Source organism: Anser brachyrhynchus, assembly GCF_964034855.1.
Source record: "Anser brachyrhynchus genome assembly, chromosome: 25".
NCBI classification, from domain to species: domain Eukaryota; kingdom Metazoa; phylum Chordata; class Aves; order Anseriformes; family Anatidae; genus Anser; species Anser brachyrhynchus.
The window spans coordinates 2,861,113-2,877,609 of NC_137718.1; the positions used below are offsets into that span (position 1 = coordinate 2,861,113).

The 16,497-nt window shown below is 50.1% G+C and overlaps 2 long non-coding RNA genes across 2 annotated transcripts; one reads left to right on the forward strand and one right to left on the reverse strand.

The window, feature by feature from the left end:
• Positions 1 to 3,460: 3,460 nt before the first annotated feature.
• LOC308182642 lies at positions 3,461 to 11,823 on the reverse strand. Its single transcript, XR_013941976.1, has 3 exons — positions 11,613 to 11,823; positions 4,790 to 4,954; positions 3,461 to 3,884 (listed from the first exon to the last, which is right to left on the reverse strand). It is a non-coding gene; the product is annotated as an uncharacterized lncRNA (long non-coding RNA).
• Positions 11,824 to 11,876: 53 nt separating this feature from the next.
• Positions 11,877 to 16,222, forward strand: LOC308182641. Its single transcript, XR_013941975.1, has 2 exons — positions 11,877 to 12,167; positions 14,464 to 16,222. It is a non-coding gene; the product is annotated as an uncharacterized lncRNA (long non-coding RNA).
• The last annotated feature ends 275 nt before the right edge of the window (positions 16,223 to 16,497 follow it).

Sequence of the window (16,497 nt, forward strand, 5' to 3'; positions counted from 1 at the left end):
GATTTCTGCTGCCTTGTTGGTGGAGCGACGCCCAAGGGAGCCCTCTCCTCGGATGGAAGTCTCCATCCGCCTTCCCATGGGATTATAGGGCACAGTGCTGTTTCAGAAGAGGTGTTTGAGATGTGCGCTTGGTGACAGAAGAGAGACGGAGAGAAAAGGATAAAGGAAGGAGCATGCTCATATTTCAGTATAGCCAAAAATAGCAGGGAAGAGAGTGCGTTTTTGGAAAGATGCATGAATGAGTGAGAGAACCAATGAAAGAGGTCTTTAGCAATTGCAGAGCCTAATTTAAGCAGAATAATCCAGATATTTTTCTCTTTAAATAAATAAATCAGCAGAGCCCAAAGTGTTTGAGTTAGTCCCAGTCAAAGCCTCGGCATCAAACTTTCATCTAGTCTTGACGGAGCAATTAAAGGGAGGGATGCAGGCTCTGAAATGCAGCCCAAAGGAGCAGGCTGAATATTTAATACTGTTCCAGGCTTTGAAAGTCTCAACAAACCAGCGGAATGGGAAAGCCGATGACAGCTTTATCTTGATAAGGAAAGGGAGGGAAAAGCCCAGGCAGCACGTGTTGTGCAGAGAGGGGAAGCCTCATTAGGAGGAAGGGGAAGGCTGGGGGTGTGAGCGAGCGAGGGACGAGGGGGATGCACAAGGCAGTCCTTGCTGAGCAAAAGGGAACCAGGTAGGTTGGAAAGGACAGGCCTGTAGCCAGCTTGGACTAGTGTCCTTGTGCTGGAGCAAGGGCTCCTTCCTTAAAACTGGAGGGGGAGAAGCGAAACATCAGCCCTGGTGAGGCAGGCTCGCTGCTCACAGCCGCCACCGCAGGGCAACGGCCAGAGCAGGGGGAAATTTAATCAGTGTGGCTGCTTGCACGCCTCGGTTCTCAGCTTTCCAGCCTGGTTTGGCCTGGTCCCTGTGAAAGCAATTAAACCTGCCAACGTGGGGCAGTCAGAGGCTCCTGCAGCAGTAATCCTCCCTCATTCATGCCTGATTTACGCTGTTCCTTTGCATCAGCGCAAATTGTAGCACCAGTGCAAAATAATGAAGAACCAGCCACGAAGGCTGGACGAGGCCGCTGTAATGCTGTCTGCAGCACATTAGCCATGCAGAGGAACTTCCCCTCGAGACCGAGGGGAGAAATGTAGCCCCTCATCCTTGCTGTCAGGGAAAGAAGCTGGGTGGGAAACAGGCGGCACCTTTCCAGGCTGTCTCAGATGCTGCAGCAGCATTTCCCAAACTTCACTTCTTTGGAGAGGGAAAGTGATTTTCCTGCCCCAAGGGAGGAGAAGAGATGGCTTTTCTGCTATTTTTTTTTTCCTGCCTCCTATTCGGGCAGTGCTGAGTGACTCTGAGTGGTGACTAATTGGGTTAATGAGGGCTCTGCCCCCAGCTGACAGCACCCCTTTGGGAACATGCCCACCTTGCCAGGGGTGCCGTGGGGCTGCGGTGCCCTGACACCAGCCCAAGCCCTTCCAGCTGGTGCTGTTGTAGGGAGCCAGGTGTCACCATCTTGCTGAGCCTTGAATAAACCTGAATCAATGAGACACTGTTGCACAAACCCTAATTTAGGGAGAGCAGTCCCGTGTAAGGTATATGGACCCCCCGGGTCTGTTCTGTCCCTTTTCTGTTGGCTGCAGGGAAGGTTTTGGCTTGCTGTGGCCACCGAGGTCGCCTTTCCTGCAGGAGCACGGTGCAAGCAGCATGGCTCTGTGCAGGAGGGGGCTCTGGGACCGGCTGTGTCCTGTGCTTTGGTGCCTGCTCCCATCCCGGCGAGGGTTTTATTTTACGAGCATCACCCTGTCCTGCTGGTGGGATGCCTTCCTGCCCTGCTCCAGCTGCATCCCCTCCATGGGATGGGTGGCTGCTGGTCTCTGACCTACCATGGGCTGGCAGGGACATCACCAGCCACTTGCAGCTCGCCCAGGGCTCTCTGAGCCTGCTCCCCTAGTGCCAAAGGGATCACAGGACGGCTCAGGGCTTCTTCCCACTTCTGAGAGCAATCTCTCGGGCTGCAGCCTTTGCTCAGCAGCGTCTGTCTGGGAGGAGAAGGGGAGAGCTGGTGAGTTAGCATGCAGGCTAGCTCAGCTGCCAGAGCTACAGCAACTCATTAAAGGGATTAGCCACCATCCCTGACTGGATTTAGGATGGTGGCTGTTGTTATCATTGAGTAATCCTGTCTTCAATCCTCTCTAGTGGCTTGGGGAAGACAGAAGAGGAAGGGTGGGAGGGAAGGAGGGGCAGGAAGGAGCGATGTGGGTGAGTTGAGGGAATTGTTGGCGGCAAGGAAGGAGCCCTCCCTGAGAGGGGATGGCTTGTTGGGTGCTAAGGGGCAGGCTGGGATCTGGAGGGGAGCTGGGAGAGGATCAGGCTGCCCAGCTCCTGCTCAGGATGACGAAGCTGGTGCAGGACCCGCTCTGACACAGGGACAGGGCTCACAGCCACCCCAGTTAGGCTGCTGGCCGGGAATCGTGCTGTGATGGGGAGACTGAATGCTGATCAGCTCTGACACAGTCACTTATAACCTTTTCATTAGGAAATTATGTTTAATAGAAATTGTTCTGACACCTCTCAGCAGCGTTTTCTCCTAGCTCATTACAGGCTGGCGTGGTGGGGAGGGAGGGAAGGTATCTGCTCAGACAGTCCCTGTTTGGTGGCAATATTTACACTAATCAGGCTGCGGTGTGAAGTGACTGGGGAACAGGAGGTGGCGGCGGGGCTGGAAGGAGCAGGAGCACAAAAGAGGAATGCTGGGGAGAGGCTGCCTGCAGGAGATGAGGCGACATCAGCCCCGCGTGAGCAGCTGCTGGGTGCGAGCAGGGGGACAGGGGCTGCTGCTGCACCTTGCTCACGGCTGCTGAGTGCCGCCCTGAGCAGCCCCGACCCCAGCTCACCCCTGCTTCTTCCATCCACATTTCTCTCCGCTCATCCACCTACAACACCCACCCGCCTCTTGCTAACCTGCTCACTTGTCTTCCGACTTGTCTTCCCATTCCTCTGTCTCAATAACCGTCCGCCCATGCATACGGGGGATGCCTATTTGGTTCTGAATTACAACCCCATGTTCCTCTTTCCCCTGAAATAGGACTCTTTGGAAGAAACAGTGTTTTGGGCTAGCTGCAATATTTCTTTTCAATTGTTTCTTGAAAAGAAAATAGTATAAAAGTCATATGCTGGCCGGGCAGGTCTAGAATGAAAAATAAAGTTGTTCCTTTCTAGGTGCCAAAGCTGTTTCTGCTTTCCCAAAAGGTTTCTCCTGACTGTTTAAATCAAAATTTCTTCCCAGTGGATGCAAAAAGCACCAGAGAAAAAACAACGGAGCAAGCATGGAAAATGTCTCCGTGTCCTCATCTGCATAAGGCAGCCTGGTATCAAAGAGCAAAGGCAAAGTTTGGCGTGAAGGACGTGTGTGGGGATTGTCCACCCTGAGGGCCACACAGGACAGCAAACGGCATGTCTGCACGTTGGGGTTTCATAGGGGTAAGAGTTCGTGTTGGTGGCAGCAGTGACCCTGCATCGGCAGAACCTGTACCACAAGGAGCTGCTGGGTGGTATTTGCAATGATATTTGCAAATCTATTTCATGCAACTTAATTTTATACGTTATATATTTGAAAATATATATTTTCATTGATATTTGCAAGAAGTTCGAATTGGCTAAGCTTACTCCTCACCCCGTGATGGTAATATCTCCCCCAGCCCCACCACGTTTTCTGGGGGCTGCCTTGAGCATCTCAGCCGGCAGCAGCTGAGTTGGTTCCTGGTTTGTTCCTCCTGGTGTGGCCATGCAATCTGGTGAAGAGCACGGCTGGCTGAGCCTCCCGCCCTCAAATCCCTGCCGCAATATATGGCACAGAGCAGAGCACGTCATCTCTTCTGTCTCCACGTCTGCAGGATGGAAGGGAATACCACGTGTGGGAGCACAAGGAATAACAGTTATTTGCACAGCTCTTTGAGATCCTTACTGGAAAACCCCGGAGAGATGTAAAGTATTATTATAAGGGCTGTAAGTTCTCTTCAGGCAGTTAAAGGGATAATAAATTAATTGCCCAGGAGACCTGGTAGTTTAAGTTCTGAGCAGAATATGGTGAAAATATAGGACTGCTGGAGACCGGGAGCTTAGAGGCTGATATGGAGCAGGAGGGCGATACAGCCTGGGTTGTCTGGTCCTGGGTTAAAGCCAGGGGGATGGAAGGAGAGTCCGTGAAGGGCCGGGGTGTGTGCTTTTGGGACCCGCTGGGCAGTGTGCCACCCCGGGGGCTGGCTCTGTTCCCTCCCGAAGGAAGGGGAAAGGCGCACGGAGAGCCAGGAGCAGCAGCACAGGACGTGGCTGAGAACAGGGCAATGTTCAGCAATTTTTCCCTAGGCAGGGAGCACCAGGAGAAGCCTTTTCTGATCTTCTGTTCCCTTTCTATCCAAAGGGGACAAACAGGAGCTCTTTGACTTTTTGGTGGTTAACGCACCACTTTGACAAAAGCACAAGGTGATTCTGGAGCTTGAGAAAGTGCTGTTCTCCTGGAAATCTGTTAACATTTAATCGCTTTGTAGAGAAATAGTCGGGCCTAACTTCTTATCTGAGTTCCTCTGGCTTCCCCTTGCAATCACCGGGCCATTCTTATGCCTCTTTTAGCACATTAACGAGGCTTTTAGTACCTGCTATTGTCTCCCCATGAAGGTTTTGATCCCTTCTAGTCAAGCTACTTCTCAATCTCCACTTGATAAACTAAACGGATTGAGCTCTTGGGGTCTCTCCCCAAGGAGGGATGGATCAGTGCTCTCAGCTCCTCACCCACCTTTGATTCTGGCCAGGGAAGGCAGCTCTGGTCCCCAGTCCTGCTGTGGTTCCTCGTACTCGTACATGAAGCTGGAGCAAGCTGAGCTTCCTGAGCAATCCAGGTCTTCCTGAGCGATCTGCCCCTCTTGATTGCCGCATATCTCTGCTTAGATCTTCGGGCTTCCTGCAAGTTTCATCAGTATTAATTTAATTTTTCATATCAAGATTATTGAGGAAAATTGAGTCCAAGCCTGGAAATGTGTTAGAAGCACTGCTTGTGCCTCCCTCCCTCATGCTGTGATTCTCTGTCGACAGCCCATTTCCTAGGAGCTGCCAGAGAGCTGATTCTTAATCCATTTACCACGTGCTCCGCTGATATCGCATAGTGCTAATTTTTTAATCAGAACGTTGTGAGATACAAAGTCAAACCTCTTACAACAGCCTAAATATATTACGTCTTTGCTGTTACCCTTATCAACCAAACTCGTAATCTCATCAAAGAACGAAATCAGATTTGTCTGACAAGCCCTATTTTCCATAAAACCGTGTTGACTGATGTTAATTATATTTCTCTCCTTTAATTCTTTATCTATTGGATCGTATATCAACTTCTGACTACTTTGCCAGGGACAGATGTTGACTGGCCTAGATTCTCACTCAGTTTTGTGACAGTTGTGAAAGACAGGTACCACGTCTATGCTTTTCCCACCCGTCTGTGACTTCTACTTTCACGTTGCCGGATAGGAGGAGCTCTGGTGTGCAGGAGAGCAGGGCTGGGGGAGAAGAACAGCCGCTGCTTTGTACAAGTGCAGGAGGTGGGAGGCATATCCCTGCTTTGGCTGTTTGCTGTTGACTTCTCTTTGCCTTTTTCGTGCTGTAACTGGTGTTTTATCCACGAGCTTGCAATGGAGTGCAACTGCAGCGCTGATCTGGCAAGGTCCAGCCCCAGAAGCAATGAAAGGCAAGCTCAGGGAACTGCCTGAGGTGGGAGCTGATGCAGGACCACGTTTAGCTGCAGCTTCTGTGGGGTGGGGTGGCCCTGCCTGTCCCCATCCAGCAGCAGAAGGCAGTGGGGCAGGCAATCAGACGAGGAATTTGGTGTTTGGGATTTTGCTTTTGACTCTGGAACTGAACAAAGTGTTTTTCTCTTCTGTGCTGCAGCTTGCTTTTCCTATTCTCACATAGACGGATGTTTCTGGATATCTCCAGGCTTTGTACCAGCCCCAGAGATGCTTGTTCATGCTCTGAGACCAGATTGATCAGCTACCAGGCTCCTTCCCCCTGAATGCACACCAGAAAAGTCCTTCAGGAAGGGTCTTTTTGTTTCAGGACATGGCCAAGTGCTGTTGAACTGGCCCGGAGCAGTGTCTACAACCACCCCACAGCACAACAGGCACGTAGGTGTGCTCAGCCCTTGGAGCTCGCTGCCTCAAGATACCAAGCGAGGAGCAGGGCTGCCCGCTTCTGGAGGTGCTGAGCCCTTTCACCGGTGCTGGATCTTCCTGTGTCACCCCCTGCCCAGCCACCCCCCTCCTACGTTTACATGAGGATGATCCGGGGGCTACACGAGGGTGCTGGTACCATGCCCTGGCTGCTAGGATCCAGCACCAGCCCCTGCTCCTGAGAGCCTTCAGGCATCGCAAGCCATCAGCTGCCTCCTCCTGCCAGGCAGAGGTGGATTTTTTTTTTTTTTAACCTCTCCTGATAAGAACTAACCCAGCGTTTTACAACTGTATATCTGAAATTAGTAGCAGCTTAATCTCCCTCTGCTGGATCACTCAGAGGTGTAATTGTGCAGGAAAAAAAAAGGGTATTAAAATGCACAACACTCTCCTGTACTTTTTCATGTTAAATCCCTTCTTCCTTCTATTCTTCTTTTAATTTTACAAGAGGGTTTTTACTTTTTTTTCCCTTCTCCCCCCCATGCATGTGTCTGTGTGTTTTTCATAAAGAGAATGAGCTGGGCACACAGAGAGAATAATTTCAATTTCTACATAAATCTCAGAAATGAATACTTAAATTCAAGCAAAAAATACATTCTTACACCTTTAATTTCCTCTCTATGAAGTATAATGAAAAAGCCTGATTATTTTTAATTCTTCCCTTTAATAATTCAGCAGCAGAGTGATTTAAAGCTGGGGACGATAATTACCTTTTCACTTCCCTGGTAAATGGAGTTTTAATAGAAATGGAAGCTCAAATGCTGGAATTAATTCAAACAGGTCAGCATCAGGTCATCCATAGCATCTTCTGTATAAATCATTTATCTGTAAAATGGCCTGCTTCTCAGTTTCACAGGAATCCCTACCCAGAGGCTACATTTAAAAAGAAGACGCAATGTTTATATCTTGTAAAGCATGGGGGGAGGAGGGAAGGGGGTGCAATCCACATCATCTTGGAAGGATTTTTTTTAATGCAAATTAAACTGCTAGTTGAAGGAGAGGAGAGCAGAGGCTTGTCTAGATTAGGGAAATTCGGTTGTAGCTACAATGATCATTTACTGCGGAAGCTTACGCAGATCCCATTATCGAGCAGTTTGTGCTCCTCACTCTATTTATCTCCACGTTACACCTGCTGCTCCCGGTTTAGGGGTGAGGGTGGGAGGCGAGCAGCAGCACCCAGAGGGAGATCTACACATGAGACCAGGCCCCAAATGGGGAGCAGGCTCTGATCACTGCCCCACGCAGCCACCGAGGCTTGGAAGGGAAAAAAAACCAAAACAAACATCCCTTCGGCTCAGCCTCACGTGGAGGTGTGTGGTGCAGCCAGAAAAAATATGAGGTTTAGGCAAAGCCCATCCTGCCCTGGGGATGGCGACCACCTGTGGGTGCACCACCTTTTCTGGCATGGGGGGGAAAGGGGAAGGCTCTGAGGGGTGCTCCAAGCCTCCTGGAGACCACACCGAGGTCTTATCCTGAACTGCCCCCAGTGCCTGCAGGGGTCCCTGGGCAGGGGAGGCAAGCTGAGCGCCCCTGAAGTGGAAGGGGGTGGGCCAGAAGCTGCATTTTGGCTGGAATCGGGCAAAGCAACCGGGGGTTAAATTTTTCATGAGAGCAAAACATAAACCGCCTGGTCTCTAATTAAGCGCTGGGACGGCGGAACTTTAAAGCACTCCAGCTCTGATTCGCCACGAGTGCGTGGTAATGATTTCTTTGCAAATGTCAAGCAGTTTTGTTTCTATTTCCTTTCATAAATAATTGGTGCCGAGCTGGTGGCAACACCAGCATCCAGCTGGCAGCAGCAGAACTCGTGATCCGCTCCCAGCACCCGGGCACACTCCGGGGCTGGTGCAGCATCCCCGAGGTGGGACAGGAGGGCACAGCCAGGGGTGCTGCTCCACCCTAAAGACCAGAACTGGGGAGAAAGCCCTTCTCTGCTGGCTGGAAGCGTGCTTTATTGCCAATAATTTAGGGTGCAAGAAGTCACTGCATTTTTTTTTGAAGTTTCTTATTTTTGTCAGGTTTGTTTCTGTTTTCCCCATCATCCCATCCAGCCGGTTGTGTCCATGGCAAGGAGCTGGCTGCGAGGACAGAGGATGGCAAAGGGCGTGGGCTCCCAAATGGGTGTGGGTAAATATGCACGTGCCCGGCCGTGCTGCTCTGCCTCCTCTTCTGCCTCCTGCTCTTCCTCCTCCTCTTCCTCTGCAGGTAAGCACGCATTGCCTGGATGCTCTGCCCTTCCTGGAGCTCCAGCACTTGCTGCCCGCTCTCTCTGCCAGTTAGCCTCACGCTAACACCTCTCTATCCATTACCACTCACAGCTGCCTATCGTACGCCATTGCCTGGGGAACTCAAGCAAATGATTGCATTGCTGGAATCTCGAGCGCTGTCGGTAACTACAAATACAACTCCCAGACTTAGGCAATGACCCAGTCAGTCATCAAGTCAACGAGTTTAAACTGATGTCTTTTTTTTGGGGGGGTCCTGCTTAAAATGCTGCAGAAATGCTTATAAAAACGTTCAATGCAACTTGCAGCTCCCTGTTTGGACTGGTAGACCCTCTAACCAGACGCGAACTAATGCCCTTTTCCTTTCCCTCCTCCCTGCAGCCTTCAGGTGTGGCAGTGCTACGGATGAGAAGGGCATTCCATTAAATGAATAAATAAATAAAAAGTTTCAGAAATGTAAAAGAGCCTAGGAAATCAGATCTCCTGGCAGATAGGAATCACACCCTTATGGCAAGGGTGAAATTAGCCTGTTGTCTTTCAAAGGAATGCCTGGAGTTTTTCAGATTCCTCAGACCTATCTGGCCTGGCAAGGCAGATGCTCAAACCCTGCATTTTCTTGCTTTTTGCTGTATTCCCTTTTTAGCCCCAGAAATATCTGAAATGACCGTGCTGCCTGCCTGAAGAGGGAAGGAAGAAAATAAGTCCGACAAAACGGGAGCTGGGCTGTTTGCTTAAGGCATGTTAGAGCAGCGTGTGCGTGGCCTCCTGCCCCAGCTGCAGGGCAGTGCCACGGCTGATATCTGCACCCTGCTCCCGCCTGTCAAATCCCTCGCTGGGGCCACTGGGGACAGAAACTTGCATCGTGCATCTCAAGGACCCGCTGCCTGGCTCATGCACAGCAGTCGATGCACGCCCTGGTCTGTGCCGGCGTGCAGCACACGAGCTCTGTGCACACAGAGCTGTCTCTCCCCGTGCACTTGTGGCTGTCCTGTGTAATTCAGTTTGATGGGAACGAGCTGAAGCAGTGCATGGGGACACTTCAGGCAGCCAGGGACATTTCCCAGAGCCTTTCTCCTTGTTCCTGGGCATCGCTGCTCTCTGAAACCCCGCTGGTCACCTTGTTCCAGCAGGGCAGCCTGAGGGCCCCTGCACAAGCAGCCCCTTCCCCTCTCCTGCTGCAGTAATGATGTTTACCATGTCCACACTCCTGCATTTTTCAGGACCCTGCTCTCTGGAGGCAGCGCAGCCTGCTAATCACACAGCACCAAACCAAGCGATGGCTTCTGTTGGTAATTACCCTCCTTCCCCTGCAGCAAGCTCTGGCAACTGCCCTGCCTTTAATTGGCAGGCGCTCTGATTACGTGCTGGAAGGTGATGGCGGCCTGGCATCTGAGCAGTGGAGGGGAGGAAACGGGTCTGTGGTTTGTGGCTGGACCCGGCCAGCAGTGGTGCTATCCATCCCCTGAAAATAAATCCCATTTTTCCCCCCTCCTGTCTGCCTACAGCAGCTGAGCAGGGGGTGGTGGCCACGATTTAAAGCAGAGCCCTCATCTGACCACCATGAGGCCCCGCAGCCCCAGGCTTCCCCTGTAGTGGCAGACGTTCATCAGGAACCTTAAGGCCAACCAAAACCACTTCTCCCAGTGCTTGCCTTGTGCCAAGCACCAGCTGGCACGGAGCATCCTGTGGCCCCAGGGTGCCAGAGCACTGCTCTGGTTATGGGTAGGACAAGGGGATGCTGTGTCCTTGGGGTATTGCAGGGGAAGCCTGGGGCTGTGGGACTTCATGGTGTGAAGGAAGAGGTGAGGAAATTTAGCTTAGTTGGAAAGCTCCAGGGAGAGCAGCCAGGACTGCTCTGGCTGTGCCAAAATCTGTAGACATGCGGGGAGTGGAGGATGAAGGAACGTGTGGAGCTCAGAGAGAAACACGTCAGCTTTCCCTACGCTTTGCTAGAGAGCCACTCTTCACCTTTCACTTCTGTGGTGGTTTGTGGCTATTTGGGAACTCTAGATAAGAAGAAATAGGTGTTACGCGGTGGAAACATGGTGAAACCCCCAAAGCTACAGTCTTGGTTCTCTCCCCCAGTGCTCAGCATCCCATCCCTGCTCTGCACAGTGTGTGCTGTCATGGGGATCCTACACCATCCCTTCACCTCTCCCGTCCTCCCCTGCAATGAACACATGCCCTCCAGACAAAGAAGTTGCAGAGAGCGGTAATTTATAAGAACTGAATAATTCAAGGGGCTTCCATACCCTGCTCCTTCTCTGTTGGTGTCCCCTGGGAAAATCCACCAGCCTACCCACACACACTGGGGACAGGAGAGTGGGAGACCCTCCTGGGAGACGCAGCCCTTACACATGCTCCTTCTTCATTGCATATCCATCCCTCTAGGTCTCTCTTCATCTTTATATGCACAGCCGTCTCCCTGCGACTCCCTTTCCATACTTTCTCTTACTGCTCTGCGCACACCCCTCAGCCATCCTCTGCTCCGCCACCACAATATCCCCGGGTCTCCCTCAAGAGCACTCCATTTCTGCAGGAGAAGGGACCTGGGAATTTGGCTTTAATATTTCATAAGCTTCCTTCTAAAATGTAAAGCATATTTACGTTATTTGCATCAACTAGCAGGAAAACAAATGGCTTTGCCTTGCAAGCAGATCTTAACCTGCTGTCCATTTTTTTTCCAGGGCTGAGCATAAATAACACAGTTTATTCAAAAGAACCCTTTCTCCTATTTACATTTATATTGAATAATTTAAAACACCTTTCTCCGTTTCCATAAATTCCTTCTTCTAGGATGGGGGAACCAGTCCACGTCTAAGGAACGTGCTTCTAAGCAGAACCTCTAATTGCACAAGCACACAGATATTCACAACTCTGACTGTGTTCATCCTCTGTGATGTGCTGGCCATCATGGCTAAAGGAGTAGGGGACAATGGGGGTCCTGCAGGTAAGGGATGGTGAGCCCAGGAACAAGGGATGGAGGTTGGATCATTCTGGGGCTGAGATTTGATCTGGGATGCTGAATGTCAGGGTGAGGCAAACTGAGCACTTGGGTTTTGCAGTACTGAGGTCGTACCCTGCGTGTCCCCTAGGGAAGGAGGGAACAGTCTGGTCCTGGGCGTAAAGGGGCACAGCACACTGTGGGCTAGGAGATCACAGCACCAAAACTCACCTGATTCTTTCTGCTCCTTCGTCTTCTGCCTGCATCTGAAGAAGGGGTGCAAAGGGCTGCATCGCAGCCCCCCACGCTGATGTAAGAGCACAGCAGAACAAAGTCAGGCTCTGCAGTCCTGGTGCTGGCGAAAGCTTGAAGGTTTCAGCCTGCAGAGCATGAGGGCTGAGCTCCCCCCAGCAGCATCCAGGGAGGCAGATCTTCAGCTGGTGTCAATCTCTGATAATCAGTGAGTTGATTTAAACCCACTGAATACCACTTTCCCACTTTCATTTCCTCTCTCCCTGGACAGGTTTAGACTCTTTGTCTCTTATCTCTTTCTAATCATTTATATTTTCATCACTGTCTCTTCCTCAGGGTTTCTTTGGCAGCATTCTCTTAAGTTTAGTCTGTTTGCTAGACACAGAGTTAATGTTATTATTCTATACTGGCTTCCAGACACATTGTCCATCACTTAGGCATGACGGGGAAGTGAGCCAAAAATGAATCAAGCTATCACACCCCGATGGATCTCTTGGAAACACGAGCAGGAGCAGTCAGAGAGGAAATTCTATGGTAAATCTCAGTACAGGAGTGGGATTCCAGATTAATTAGTGGTAGAGAGGGGCTGGAAGTTTGCATAACATCTAGTGGCCTCATCTAGCATCTGTCCCTATCACTCTCTAGAGACTCCAGGTCCTCTTTCTAGTAGAGAGCATGATTCAATCCTTACCCCGGGCCTTGGCCAGCTAATGAATTTTTTCACTTTTTTTTTTTTTCTTTTCAGGAGATTAGGTTTGATTTTTGGTTTTCTCTAATCTCTGCTAATCTCAGCCTGTTGGACCTCTCTATGCAGCAGATGCCGGGTTGATTGCAGTGTGTAGCTCATCCACTGCTGTAGTGTAGGAGATGCATCTCCTGTGGCTGGAAAATCTCCTGAGTTTACCTTTGCTAACTGGTAATTGCTAATTTGTTGAGGGGAAGCCAGGGAAGTGGAGGAGGGCTCTTGAAGCAGACAAAAGGGGTGTGATAATCAGCCCTGCAGGAGCCACAGCTCCTTTGTGGCAGGAACCTGCAGGTTTTAGACTTGCAAATTGTTTTACAGTAGGTTAGGAGATGGGATCTGGGTGCTGGAGAGTGCCAGCTTGTAGACTCCCCAGCACAAGTGAGAGGAAGAAAAGTTGCAGAAGAAAGAGAAACTGTAAGCAATTTGCTTGTCTTGTGGGTATAACTTCTGAAAATGCTAACAAGAACCACAGATAATTTATGGAGAGGCCCAGGGAACTCTGCTGGGAGGAAGGAAGAGCCTGACAGAGCACTGGAGAGGAGAAAGCGGACCCCAGATCAGAGTCCTTGACTCATCACAAGGAGAAATTAGGCTCAGGGCCCTAGGCTGGTTTGTACATAAATCCACTGGACCAGACCACAGAGAGATGGGAGCTGGTTGTGTTGGGCTGTCCCGAGGGAGAATCCAAACAAACTGCAGGGATGCTGTCCTCAAATTGGTGTAAATCAGGAGCCATTCAGCTGAAGCCCAAGGCGCTCATCAACTATTTGGGTAAATCTACTTTTAATCTGGTGTTCACTCTGTTAGAAACAGAGGAACCTAATTTCAGCTTCCAATAAAACTAGAGAAAGCTGCTGGCAAATCAAAGCTGATAGAGTAACAAAAGTGTTCGTCTTTTAATTGAAAGCGGAATAAATCCACCTGCATATAATACTTCCCCAGAACATTCCTTCTTAAAGATAGCTTCCTTTTCTTTTCTCAGTCATTACTAAAATTTCAAGGTTAGAGATTAATTGTAATGGTAATATTGCCGTTTATTTTAGTGCTAGCTGTACAGGGAGAATAAATCCAGCTTGAAAATAAATTGTGATTACTGTGTCCACACTTAAAAGCTGGTGATACTGCCCCTGTATTAATGAAATATTATTGACTAATTCTATTGAAATTGGCAAAAACCTTCCTTTGCAGCTTCCACTTCACTAAAGCACAGATCTGGGAAATTAAACAAGAGTTCAACTCCTGGCACCTACTGAACTGTTACAACAGAAAAGAAAATGATGAGTACCCTTTCCTTTCTCCCCTTTAACCTAGAATGGCTTGTTCCCATTTTCCTTTCTTTTGTCTCACTGATTTCTCTGAAATCCAAGAGCCAGCAGGTGCCTCCTGGTAGTGTTTTATGTTTAAGGGCAGAGATACCCATTTAATTAACTCCATAATTGTATGGTAACTGCTGGCCTTCTGATTGCACAGTAAGCAGCCGATAGATTAAGACAGTAATTTCATGGTTATTTCTGCCTTTCCCAAATGCTGGTCTCCTGGGAACAAATTCAGATGTCCCTTATGAAGGTTATAATTAGGCAAAGCCTCTCACTTGGGCTGGGGACAGATCGGAGCCCCCTGGGGCAGCACCTCTGCACACAACTATTGACCCAGTGCTGATGGCATGGCAAAGGGAGCTGGAGCTTCCCACTCGGGGCTCGGCGGTGACACACTCAGCAGAGAGGATCCCTGCCTCTTATAGCTAGAGGTGTGAGCAGCTGGGCTAGGGAAACAGATGCAGATGGTGAGGAAGGGGCTGATTCATTCACGAGGTGCTATGTGTTAGGAGTGGTGTCCCCTGACTACTTCTGTGATGCACAGGAAAGGACAAAGACCTCCCCAGGACCACCCAGCCCACCTGCGAGCCTCGACAGTCTTTGCAGGAGACAGGGATGCTGCGTGGAGCGCATGGGGCACGAGGGTGCCTGGTGCTCATGCAAAGAGTAGAGTTGGAGGGAAGCTGGGATAAAACCCCTACAGCACATCTGAACCAAGGGGAAAGAAAACATCACCTCTTTACTCCCCTTCTGAGTGCCTCTCTTGCAGCTTGTATAAGTGCCCGGCCACTGTGCCCTTGGATGGAACAATTTCCATTTGAAGCCATTCTCGTAACTGCACAGACATTTCCCATGAGCTGCTGGCACCTGAAGTGAGGCTGCAGCTCCGTGATGCAATGAACAAACCCCGCACGGCTGCAGAGCATCAAACTCTTGGCTCCGTTAACTCGGCTTCTCAGTACTGTCATTAGACTTGTGATGTCCACCCAACAGGCTGCCCGTTAGGCCAGGTAAATTGTGGTAGTAAACGACAATAAGTTATTCCCTTTCCCTTCCTCCTCTCCCGGGTCTCCCAGTCCAGGTGTTTCAGAGCTGAGAGGTGAGCCAGGAATGACAAAATCACAGGGAATTCCCAATCTCTCTTGACTTCGAGGCTGGACCATGGTCCTTCGATGCCAACATGAGCCCTCCCTCCATTTGACGAGACATTGTGTCAGAGCTTAAAAAGGAATATTACAGAAGATGCCGTGTAGGAGCAGACTGAGAAATCAGAAACACAGCTCTCAGAGAGCGTTGGCTGAACGTAGAGCAAACCCAGTGCAAGAACCAGGGCTGAGATCCTCTTGTAGTTTCCACTGGATCTTCATCTTCAGTCGTGAGAACATCTGGGAACAATATGGTACCAATGGCACTTGCTACAGAGCTTGATGTGTTGGAAATCCTGCTTGGGAACCAAAATCAAATCTTCATTCTGGGTACATTTCCCAAAGACCAAAATTGTGATATCCCTGAAAGCACCAAACAGGGGCCCATTAGAGTGCTTGTGTTTGAACATTTGAAGCAATTATTCATGTTCACCCAGCTCCGAAGAGCTACCAAACGCCATGTGTTTTTCCTCAGTGTTAATAAAAACCTAAATGATTCTTCATTAAGAAGCCCATTAAGATGACTGCGGTTTCCTCGAAGCTCATTAGAGGATATTCTCCCCGCTAAATTATCGCACTGGAGTTTTATAGAAATCTGAGGAAAGATGCCCTATTGTGATTAATTCATGATAAATTTTCGCTCCCTTGCTCGCGGTCTGCTCTCCGGGCTCCGTTTTGGGTTGCAGGGAGGATGAAAGTGATGCTTCAGTGTGGGAGCGATGTCCCGGAGGTGTTCCTGCCATCTGTCTGTGCATGGCTTCCCCTCCTCTTCCACCAGGAGCCTCCACCAGGACCTCTGCACAAATAATTCCTGCTCTCCTGACCTTCAAAGCCCCGTGGATGCCTGGTGGTGGGGATGGCCAGAAGGAACCTGCGTTGTCCCAAACAGTTCCTCCATCCCTGGAGGTCACTGATCCACCTCTCACCCACGGGCAAACCCATGCAAGGAGCTTGTGGGGCTGAAGCAATGGTTTTAAGCTCTGCCTGTGCTGCTAAATCCACGCAGGGTCCGCGTGTGTCCTCCCCATTTCATTTTCTCCTCAACCTGGTGGCAAGCTGGAGGAGCTGGGGACCGCTGGAGTGTGGGAACGTGGGCTGCTTTAAGAGAACGGAGCTGCTCTAATCTCCCACCAAGTATTAAAATCTCATTTTATGGTACATTATACACTTGGCCTTTAGAACAATCGGTGACCATAAATGGTGTTTGCGTCCCGAAGCCAAATCTGGGGAAAGAACAAGAGATAATCCGTCTGGCTGGAGAGGATGGAGTGGGGAGGGCTAGGGCTGCACAATTATTTATGTCCATTCAGAGACAGAGGGAAATTAAGTGCATTAACTGGGCTGCCAGGCCCTCCTCAGAATGGGGCTTTAAATGATATTGATGTGGTGCTAATAGGAGCACAGTTTGTCTTTTGTGCATTACAGCTCAGGGCTCCGAACTGGCACTTGGAGAGCAGCGTCAGGCGTGCTCCGGCTCTTCAGGGGGATTTGTTTCTAGGGATTTGGGGTTTTTAAAAAGCTGCAGAACCACTCTGCCCCAACAAGACTCTGAGAGGTATTGGGGGTACCCAGAGGAGGCTCCCACCCAGCCGAACCCTACAGGGCATCCCCTTCAGCGTGCCACCGTCTGCAGCTTTCACTCAGGCTTCATTCACCAG